This window comes from Homalodisca vitripennis, chromosome 4 (genome assembly GCF_021130785.1).
Source record: "Homalodisca vitripennis isolate AUS2020 chromosome 4, UT_GWSS_2.1, whole genome shotgun sequence".
Classification (NCBI taxonomy): Eukaryota; Metazoa; Arthropoda; class Insecta; order Hemiptera; family Cicadellidae; genus Homalodisca; species Homalodisca vitripennis.
Window position 1 is genome coordinate 97592561 of NC_060210.1, and position 12720 is coordinate 97605280.

The window sequence follows — 12720 nt, forward strand, 5'->3', positions numbered from 1 at the left end:
GACACCACATATTAGTGATAATGAAGGCAGACTAATACTAAACATCTTGTGAGGATCTGATCCCATGTGATTACTCATCATCATTTCAGCGTTCCCTAACACCACCTTTTGTTTCAACGACACCAAATATTAGCGATAACAAGCACTGACAAATACTGACCTTCTTGTGAGGATCTGATCCCATGACCACCCCATCATCTCGGCATTTCCTAAAACCACTTTTTTAACGACACCACATATTAGTAATAATGAAAACTGACAAATACTAACCACCTTGTGAAGGCCTGATCCCTCATGATCTCTCATCATCTCAGCGTCTCCGAACACCACATTTAGGGTACAAGACACCACATAATGAAAGCTGACTAATACTAACCATATTCTGACGATCTGAACCCATGTGATTATCCTTCATCATCTCAGCTTTTCCTCACTCAATATTTTGTATCAATGGCAACACATATTACTGACGACGAAGGTTAACAAATACCAACCTACTTGTGCAGTTCTGATCCTACGTGATTATCCTTCATTATCTCAGCTTTTCCTCACTCAATGTTTTGTATCAATGGCAACACATATTACTGACGATGAAGGTGAACAAATACCAACCTACTTGTGCAGTTCTGATCCTACGTGATTATCCTTCATCATCTCAGCTTCTCCTCTCTCAATGTTTTGTATCAATGGCAACACATATTACTGACGATGAAGGTGAACAAATACCAACCTACTTGTGCAGGTCTGATCCTACGTGATTATCCTTCATTATCTCAGCTTTTCCTCACTCAATGTTTTGTATCAATGGCAACACATATTAATGACGATGAAGGTGAACAAATACCAACCTACTTGTGCAGTTCTGATCCTACGTGATTATCCTTCATTATCTCAGATTTTTCTCACTCAATGTTTTTTTATCAATGGCAACACATATTACTGACGACGAAGGTTAACAAATACCAACGTACTTGTGCAGTTCTGATCCTACGTGATTATCCTTCATTATCTCAGCTTTTCCTCACTCAATGTGTTGTATCAATGGCATCACATATTACTGACGACGAAGGTTACAAAAAATACCAACCTACTTGTGCAGTTCTGATCCTACGTGATTATCTTTCATCATCTCAGCTTTTCCTTACTTAATGTTTTGTATCAATGGCAACACATATTACTGATGATGAAGGTGAACAAATACAGACCTACTTGTTAAGTTCTGACTCGACGTGATTGTCTTTCATCATCTCAGCTCCTCCTCTCTCAAAATATTTGTCCACGACAACACATATTACTGATAATGAATGTAAACAAATACTAACTAAATTGTAAGGTATTGCACCCACGAGATTATCCCTTATAGTCTCAGCATCACCTCATACCAATTTTTGTATTAACGATAGGACATATCAGGGGTAATTTAGGCTTACACATACTAACCACCATGTGGAGATATTATCCACGTGATTAACACTCATCTTCTCAGCGTCACATCGTACAAAATTTTTTGTAAACTATAACACATATTAGTGTTATATGATATTAGCAATTAACCAATTTTCTGTCTTTACTAAGTCTGTTGAATATTCAATGAACGAATCAGTAAGCAATATCTAGTGATAACAGTTGAATTGATAACATTGTCTAATTCGTTGCACGTGGAATCTTTGTTAATCTATTTTACTATCTAGTAGCACACATTACTATCAATTAAATAAGAAGATACCCAAAAAGGGTAGCGATTAAATAAGAATCCACAATAAGCTTAAATTTATAGTTATTTTTTATTTCGTACAAATCTTGGAATTAAATTAATACGTGTCATTTATAAAATTTGCATGTATATAGTGATACTACGATTAAAAATAGATAGTATCCCATAAGATCAAAAAACTATTAAACCATTTTAGGTTATTAAGTATTATTGTTCGTATATATTATTCAATAAAGCAAAACATGTTTAAACAGCACATCTGTTATGGACGTAAATAAATTTATTAAGGGCATTCCTTGAAAGTCATATTAGTTATACGAAACAGCTGTGGGCAATTCGTCTCCTGTCAGTTAGAAATATCTCGGTGTATTTTAAACTGGAATATATTTGGACACCAGTTAATATGCAATGCAGATTTAAATTATTTGAGTTTTTCAACTTGTTGATCAATTTTAACATTAATTATAACAAATTAAATTTTTAATACTGCGTAGTATTGCCAGTAAAGCTAAGTATTGTAGGTGACAACACAAATGTAATACCATGTTGTACTTCAATTTAACTGCTCCGATGTCAAGTTCTAATAAAAGATCGATCCAATTATAAAATATCAGTTAGTCTAAATTGCATAGACATTTTAGACAATTTATTTACAAGACCATGTATTGTGTGCCCAAAGAAAAAGATCGAAATTCTTAAACCTATCAACACTAAGAAATTGTTAATAATTCAACCCTGTCCTATTATAAACAGAGAAGTATGAAAAGCAACAGAGGGTTGCGAGGAGCAAAAAAGTGAATAAGCTGAGTGGAAAACGTGGTGAGAAAGAAAGACGCTGACTAAATAATTTCCGATTTCAAGTAAAACAGTAAGTTATTTTATGATTATTGGCTAAGGGTTAGCGAACCCTATCATTTCGGGGGCGGAAGAGATTTAATTCGTGTCTGGCTCAACAAACTATCCTGTAGATTTTATAAGTTACATAAATATGTATTTATATCTAGGTAACGTCCAGTTCAATGATGGTTTGTGTCCCTACATCGAATGTTTCTCAATGTTGTGAATATTTTTATATTGTTCCTATAGGTGATCATGATTTCAGCGAAAAAATCACATAATAAATAAATGTATAATCAAATTGAGTACAATAATACGAAACATGCAGCTGGGGTTTGTATGATCGTCATTTTTGTTTTGTCTGCAGGGAAATGTAATGACTTATATCCGTACGTTTCGCCATTATGTTCGTTAGTATGACATCTCAAGAATGAAATCGACTATAGACTTTTACAATAAACAGAACCAAGCCTGTTATCCACAACGTGATGTATCGTACTCCTACTTTTATTTTATTTTAATAGCAGACAAATTTAAGTTATTAGTTTTCATTATTATTAACCAAATTAGCGCTAGAGAATTAAACATGTTTATGAATACAGTCAAGAAACATTCTCAATACCGGTAGTGCAATCCCATGTTTTACAGCTTAGAGTGTAATATAAACCATGGGTGGATTTTTATTTGATGGCAAGAGCTTTTCGTTATTTAAGTTATTTAAACAGAAAAGTCTTAGAATATAGGTTTTGATCATTTAAATTTGTCTAAGATACGCCGGATCAACTATTTACAAATAAAATTACAACACAGCTACAACTATTTACTCAATACAAATTAAAATATGTATTTAGAGCCCACTAAATATATAAAAAACACCAGAAAGATGTTTTAATAATTTTATTGATTAGAATAACTAGAAAAGGCTTTTCTAGGTATAAATTAATCATATATTGATTGTCTAGTAAGGGATTGAAGAGCTTCTTGGAAAAAATGAACAAAACAATTTATCTTACGTGTTCACTAACGAGTATAAATATCAAAATGTAGTCCATAAGGTATTTAACAGTAATTCTTGACAAGTAACTATTAATATAGCAGATTTCATGCGGAAAAGAGTGAAACTGTAAACACAGAAAGAATACTTGGCTATCATTAGTCTAAAGTTAGGGTATCTCCCGGAGGGAGGATATTTTATCGAGAAGTGAGAGCTATTCAGCTCCATGGTACCAGATTACCACCGAATTAGTATTAGAATAACTAAGATAAAATATGACATATGAAGTTGATACGCAAGAAATGCTTCGGGAGACACAGTCAGTGGGATTATTCTGGCAGCAGCGGAGTTTTTCTTTTTAGAGTGTAGGTGGTGTTCAGCGAGAAGAAAAATAGGTTGTAAGTGGAGCTTAGATAGTCGTATAAATTTACGTTTACAGATTAGCGCAATTGAGGCACAGCTATGTGACAGATTTTCTTCTTGGGCGTTTGTTTGCTCCATGAATAATTCTCATTTTTGTGCCAGTAATTCTATATAGACTGATGTCAGCCTTAATAATAGGGAACTCAAAGATCAAATAGCTTTGGGTAAGAGGGCCAGGAGAAGCAACACGAAACAGTTCCATAATGATAAATACCAAAGTACTTTAACACGTATAACGGGTATTAAAACCTAAATAATCCTTTTTATTAAATATTTGACACACTTCTCTTTAAATAAATAGCGTAAAAAAAATCATGGCTGGCGTATGTAAAGTGTAGTATAGAAGGTAGAAATTGTGGTCTACTTATAAATGAAGATGTACTCGTAGAAGTTCTATATATATATATATATATATATATATATATATATATATATATATATATATATACTAGTTTAAACCTGTAGAAGTACCGAAAACTGAGTGAGCTCAGAATTATTATTAGGCACAATTGCTAGGAAATTGCTGTCCATGATTTTCAAAATTTACCTATTTTGAATTGTTTCACCGTTACTTTTGTCTTGAAAGTTTTATATTTAAATTACTCCATTTTAATTTATTCTTCTGAAGATATGAGCATTTGAAATATATTAGTAAATTATTTGAAGAACTTTTAGTGAGCATAGTCATTTCTTTGGCCCATCAGGGCGATGAACACTATGATAATTGTGTTATTCGAACACAGTGGTGAATCTGAATTTTATAACGTAAGTTTCAAACTTTGCCCTGAAAGTTAATCAGACAGGCATCATGATCCGTTTGTTCATTGTATCTTGAAACCTTTAAACATGTAACAAGGCAATATGAGGTATGGTGATCTAATCTTGCTTTACTGCAAAGTATAAAACAGTAACTTGTTATTTGTTGATAATCAAGTTGGTATATGTACTTCTCTGTATGTAGTATAATTACATAGTATGCTTCTGTCAGATTCTGTTAGTTATCAGAGCTGTGTGACATGCATACGTGGGTATCGCCTTACTACTTAGGCACCAGAGCGGATTAATTAATTAATTACATACGTCATTCAACGCCAACGCCAAGCATACAATAACACCTCCAGGTAAAATACAAACAACATCCAAGGAGAGAAATTTATCGCTTGGTTCTCTAGTTAAATTTAATTGTGTTATGTATAAAAAAACTCTTAATCAATAAAACTGGTAATTCCATCAGTATATTGTTTTACTGTACGTTATGATATTTAGAGCTAGATATGCTGTATTGAATTATTTCACATAGTAATAGATTTTTCTACACCTAATTCACTATAAATTACTTTTTATATTTGGAAGAGTATGCTTATGTATTTCAAATCATACTTGAACCTGGCTTTATAGGCAATATCATAATTTTTGATGAGACTGAGTATAGTTAAACGATTTAAACAAGGCTTCATAGATTAAGGGCTGCGTTAGCATTACGTACAAGAGAGATCTTTCCTTTCCAGTACAAGACTTGGTATTCAGGTAACAAACGGGAGTTTTGCTCGTGAGGGGTTTGTTGATGGTGTTACCCTCCTTTCCAATGGAATAAATTCTCTTTATTGAAGGCAGTGTATTTTATAGATATCAGGTGGTTTCAACCCAATTAAGATCGAAAAAACTTTACAAAACAAAAGGAATTATTCGTTTTAAAAGCCCTAACGGCTTCAGCCTCTCTTGAAAACCTTTCTCTACAAAGGGAAAACTAATAAATAAATCTAAAAAATTTTATTTAAACCTGTTATAATTTGTAAATTTATATTATATATCAAATTATTATGTTCTTATATATGTTCATTGACATTTCCCCGAACCTATTTTTGGAGGAAATTACAATGCTTTCAAACTAAAAAAAATAAATTAGTGAACGAAAAAATTGCATCCAGGTCAATAAGCAAATATTTTTTGTTAAGCGTCTGCACTCAGCAGTGATACTTTTTTCAAGTCTTGGACACCATTGGGATGTGTTTTTAAAACTACTCATTTCAAGTGACCCCACAAAAAAGTGTAAGGGTGTTAATTCTGGAGACTCTAACCAAACCAGAAAGACTTTTAGAAAGGTTAGCCTAGAATTTAAAAATAGGTTATTTGTTGCTTGAACAACAATGACTACCAATTTGAACACATCATAAGAAGTTTACAAAGGATTTACAACAGTATAAAGTGAGTAGTTTTTTTTGTTATTAGCAGTAGTAGGCCTACAGTATTCTGTAGACTAATAATTGATGAGGTTGGGTATAGGTGGGCATTGTGGTGATCACACCCATTTTGAAAATAATTTTTCTTCTTCCCCTAATTAGTACTGTATACACTCCTGTTTACAGAATGTTGATACTTGGGCTATAACTCTTTTAGTACGAGTTTGAAGTTTCCAAATGAACACCCTGTATATAATTTCAATAAACATTAAATCACAAAAAGGACTTGCTCCCCCGGGACTCGAACCCGGATCTTTCACTTGCCGGTTGAATGTGCTACCATTACACCACAGAGCCCTTACCTTTTACAATCCAATTATCTTGTATTTAACCGTATCTGTCACTATATCGCTATATTCTAAAGGGGTTGATAACTTTGACACTATCTAGCGAAAGCAGCTCTTCATTGGTCACTATTTTGTATTGATTTTTTTATAGTCGTCCCTTTTTCTCTTCATGTAGTGATTGTAAATCTTAGCCTGTATTCTTAGGGAGTTTATAATTCTGACACTAATCAGTGAATTCATCTTTTAACGTGCCATTATTGTGTATTGCTATATTCTCTAGACGTCCCTGCATCTAGTCTCCAGTTTATAGCCTAAACCATAGCACTCTTCAACGAGCAAAGTGACTAATTAAAGATGTATAGGTCAATCAAATAACGAAAAGCTCCCTGGATATATTAATATATAACACAACTCTCTAAATTGTAGTTTTTCAATCATTGTTACTTTTCTAAAATTCCAGTTTTTAGGTGGCAAAGAGGTTTTTAAGGAGATGTAATAGTACATATTGTTTCTTTTTCTAAGAAGCAAAAATATCTTCAGGAAACCTTTATAATTTATATATTATAATGAAACAAAATTTATTTGAGTCTTATAAGAAGGGTCTAAAAGTATGAAGGACATATATTAAACAAAATCATAAGGGAGGAATAAATTAAGTTGTAATAGTGATTACCTTCAGAACACAAGAGCGCCGTTTATAGCTACTGACCTACTTTCTATACTGACTGATTAACCATTCATAATGTTAAACAACACTCGAACCCTTATATCATAACAGTTGATTTATTTCACAATTTTTATAGTGAATAGTTTAATTTAAATAATGATTAGGAGAGTAGTTTAGAGCAGAGCATACTGGAACTAACTAGGGAACTTTGTCTTGAAAATTCTTTATCGAAATCGCAAAGTGATTTACTAATATATTATGCTCGTATTATGTCTCGTATGCTGCGTGTAACAGAAAAATATATTTCTATTATTAATGTATTCACATGAGTTTGCATAAGACCTATACAGTCTAACAATTAAGTTCAATTTCTTATTATTTGGAATGGGTGCAGTGAAGGAAGCCAATGAAAGTGGTGTTATTCTGTGAGATTTATCTAGTATAACGAGATGGAAGGAAAAGACAAGAAAGGGCCTGTTCGGGTAGGTAGGTGCTTCTAGTAATGAGGATATCATCCCTACACTAATTGGACCGTGTCAGCTGCTGCGCTCTAGTGGCGCTACACGGACTCCTTGTAGCAGATTTTGTCACTGCCCTTCTTAATCCCTCCTCTCTTAACCAGGGCTCTTTAGTCCTATATTATTTCACTTAAAATTACAATTAAAATCAGTTATGATAGTGCCAGGATTCAAGGTTAATACACTTTGGATTTATAAAACTATGATACTATACATTTAAAGTTGAAGGTGTTTATATAGGCCAGACAGGAAGCAAGGACTGAATTGTATAAAGAGTTTATATTTCAGATAGCTACTTAAAGTCCTTATTTAAAAATCAGAATTTAACTTATATATTGTATTTCAATATTATATTTCTAGTGCAACAGTAATGTAACGAAGTTTACAAGTGCTTTTCTTACTAAACGTGTGATTGTTAGTATTTTCGTTTTCTTTTAGTTTTCGCTAAACTTAGTTTTTACCAATAAAAAAATTAGAGAATGTTCAATACATGTAATGTTCATTTTGTTTAGTTAATTCTGAAACATTGTTCCTTTTAATATGTAAAGTAAATGTATGTTTTAGTGTGTTTATTTACGTAGTAAACTTATATTTCTTAAATTCTACCTAATATTATTTAATACTTTATTGAGTTTATACAATAAAAAAATATTCACGTTTAGTAATAAAACTTAGTTAAAATAAAACCAGTAATCTTAGAAAAGGCGTATCTAAAACACGTCCCAGGAAAGGTCTGTCTGGAGTAAGTGGGGGATCAAAGTGAGTGTGAAGTAAGGACCCGCGTGTGTGCAAGACGTGTGCTAATTGTGGAACTTCCTCTCGTCTTAGACTTTGAGACAGTGCCGCAACCTCGTCAGTGCCATGACAGTTGCTGTTCATAAGTAAAAAAAAATATTCAGTTACTATCAGCTGGTTTTATGAGATAAATATAAAGTATTTTTTAAATTACACATATAATATTATAGTAATATCACTATTTTTTTTATCTTTGCACTTCTTCAGCCTGTCAATCTTCAAAAACGTACATCTAAAATTCAATTTAAGATAATTTACCTAAACGATAATAAATTATCATAAAAGAAACTAAATTAAAAAGATACACTAACTTATTAAAATGTTTGGACAGTTTGTTGATAAAAGATTATTTTTATTTATTTTTGACAGTGGAGGTAACCGCACTGCGTTTGTTATAAATACGCCACATACTTTTCCTGAGATGTAGAACACGGCAATATCTCTACACTCACATTCAAAGTAACACACTGTGCGTATAAGACAAGCCTCTCCTGTACACCTACCTATCTACTAGTACCGTAGTAGAGAATTTATTTTCTATCAGCCTTAAATTATTTATACATAAAAAAAGAAATATATTAAGAGGATAGGAATATATAGTTTTTCAGACATATCTGATAAATACACTGTTTTTTACACATATAATAATGGAAGATGTCCGAAATCCTGTTATTCTTCATTCATCTGAAATGAATTACTTCTTCATCTTCAAATTATTCATAATTTCAAAACTCTATTCAATTAATTTTTTAAATAATGCTGTAAGAGTGTACGTGCTTTAACAGTTTTGAAAGTAGTTCAAAGATTGTTTTAAAATGTGGGTTAGTGGAAACCGCAAATACCAAACTTTGCTTTTAGCATGGAGGCCAGGTCAACGAGAATACCTGTCACAATTACCTGTCTTGCAAACTACATTAACGATGTGGTTACGCTGCCAAAGTTAAAGTGAGTGTATGTAGATATACCTGAAGATTCAGCTAGTTTCCGATCACTGCACATATTAAATAGTTTTAAGTTACCTTATTTAAGAAGGCGCATTTCAACTGCTGTTATTGCTGTTATCATCAGATTAGGAAGTCGTGAGAACTGCTGTTTTTTTACTGTACTCGGCTGGATCTCTGGGGTAGACCGGTTTCTCTTCTGATGTAGGAGGAGAGTAGTTAATTGTTAATATTCCTGGCTTCTCCTTTTTTTGGATAAACGCCGAAGCTTGTTGCGCCCAATTCAAATCAGAATTCAACATTTTGTATAAGTTAGTTTGTTAGTTGTTATTTCCTATTAGCATTTACCTGCGGCTTCGAAACAATTTCTATGCAACATTCCGTGTATTTGATTATATAGCTCCCACGATCACAATAAGTCGAACTGATTTAAACTAACACACACACACACACACACACACACACACACACACACACACACACACACACACACACACACACACACACACACACACACACACACACACACACACACACACACACACACGCACGCACGCACGCACGCGCGCGCACACACACACTATATATATATATATATATATATATATATATATATATATATATATATATATATATATATATAATTAAAATTTGATGTAAAATATTATAAATATATTGAAAATCATGTATTATTTTTTTGAAATCAATCAAACTATGACTTTTTAATTAATTAATGTAGTTTTGACGACATTAGTACCTACAAAAATACCATTTCAGGTTCTCTAAAATAGTACTAGGCTGCTTAAACATAGTTTAAATAAAGTTTTTCCATTTTATACAATCTTAAACACACTAAATTTCACATCCAAATTTTAAATAAATTCCTTTTGCATATTAAAGTATAGCTTCATTATAATAAAATTTTAAAAGCCAAAAATATATTTCAGTACAACATTATTGCTCCAAATTAATTCAAAGTAAAATCACGTTTTTGGTATTTGACACATGGCGGCCAGTACAAAGATGTTGTCCATGAGTTCTTTGTGGGAGAAGGAATCGGACACGATTATCCTTGGAAATATAAAAATGTAAGCATATATTATCTACATTGCTTTGTTTGTGAGAACAAGATCACATTTACATATATAAACCCATAACTACATGTACCTATGTAGTTATTGTTTGGATTCTAAACAGTACAGTTTTCTAAATTGTATGGAATGTATAGATCAAGTTATTGAAAACGAAAATCAACATCCACAATAATAGTAAAATTAAATACTTAGATTATGTCAGTTGTCATATTATATATATATATATATATATATATATATATATATATATATATACATATAAAAGATTATTCATGATACAGTAAATTAGTGTTCTTCATTCTCAAACCATGAATATGAACATGTTCTATATCATACCATTTCCTCAGTCCTGTCTAGGAATATATCAGTTTTCATATACCTAATCAGTATATTGTGTAGCTCATCAGGGAAAAAAGGTTGTGATGTCTACTCGACAGTTTTCTGTCAGAAAAATTGGGTTTAGTGTGTCGAATATTACTTTGTAATTTCACTTGCTTTAATCATGGATTCTAAGTGGATTCTCGCTTTTTTCATGAAATTGTGGTCACGGAGTGAATGATTTATTAAATCCCTCCGCCATTTCCATTAGGTACATTAAGGTGTCTTTCCACAATTTTTTAGAAAAAAAAATTCCATTCCTTACATTCAACACATTCACTATTTTGTTCATTAAGACAATCCAGAAAAAAATAATAGCTTTGCTTTTTCGTATCGATGTTAAAAAAAAGTATTGGCATCATACATTTTACTCAATGCTTTCACTCTATAAATGTAAAAAATTTATAACTATGGTTAATTTAATTAAAAGTGTGGTCGTTCTGTCATAAAACAATGTTTTGACAGAATAGTTGATTAGTAATATTTCGCTTTCAATTAATATTTTGCAATTTTAAACACCAAGATAGGACTTTAAACAGTTTTAGAGACCAGCAAGGCGTATCCCGGAGGGATTTTCGAAATAAGAACCTATATTTATACCGGGGACCCATAAAATGTCCATGCAAAATTTCAGTATAAACAGTTGAAAAGTTTGTTGCTGGAAAGGAAAACAAACAAAGATAGGCATTTTTGCATTTATAAATATATTGTGGAAAAATAGATTTGGATAATATTATGATTGGTAGTGTAACAAAACTAGTCTTATCAGGTTGTTATATATTTGATAAAAATCACATATTGTATTCCCCTGATTCTTACTGGAAAGTATGATAATAGCATTTAGCTCATGATCTTATATCTCAAGGAAACAGTGATATGTCTTTTATGCTTCTACTATTCCCGGACATGAAGCAGATGATTTAAAATCCGTAAGCATAGTTTCAATATGACTCTGTAATAACTAGGACCAATCAATTCTGTTTGTCTTCAAAGTTTATACGTATATCTAGAAGTATTACGAGTTCTGTCTTGCAGAGCAACAATACCACAGATGGACGTCGAAGTACAGATTTATGTTTTATATTTATAATGAAGGTATTTGCACGTCAGCTACTTAAATTTAAGTGTTCTTATATAATCTATACGGGTTATTAATATTAAAATATAAAGTTATATATTTTGTTCAGATTAATACCTTTCCTTAAATAAACTCCGCGTTTAATACAGTACAAAATAACTAAAATAATCACTTGATTTTATATTTTATATGTAAGTTGTAGTGATAAAGGAAGTTATAAAAAATGTATGAATATAATACACCTAATTGTATTTTTTTTCTGTAATATTCTTATGATTTACAATAATTATAAAAACAAAATTTGCAATATATGTTATTGAAAAATTCTTGTGTAACAGGTAAAATATATTTCTAATTAATTTATGGATGTAAATTGGCCATTGGCTGCTGAAAGTAATAAAATATAATTTTCATATATTGTGACTTCTTTATACTAAGAAGAAAGTAAAGCTTAAGAACAGCAGGCGTCCGAAAAATATTGGACTTACAAGCTTATTAGCTCAGACTAATTAGGCTTACAAAGTACGCTTCATTGCGGTTCGTATGTTGTAAAAAGACTGCAGTATAGTAGCGTATAGAATATTAAGCATTATATTACTACAGCTCAAATTAATTGGAACAGAAGGTAAATGACTACGATTCTTAAATGAAACACAGTTTATTGACCACAAAAAATACAAAGATTTCCCTAAGAATTAATATGTCCTACTTTGTTTTTTATAACAAAAAAGTTTATGTTCACATAGTTTTGGCA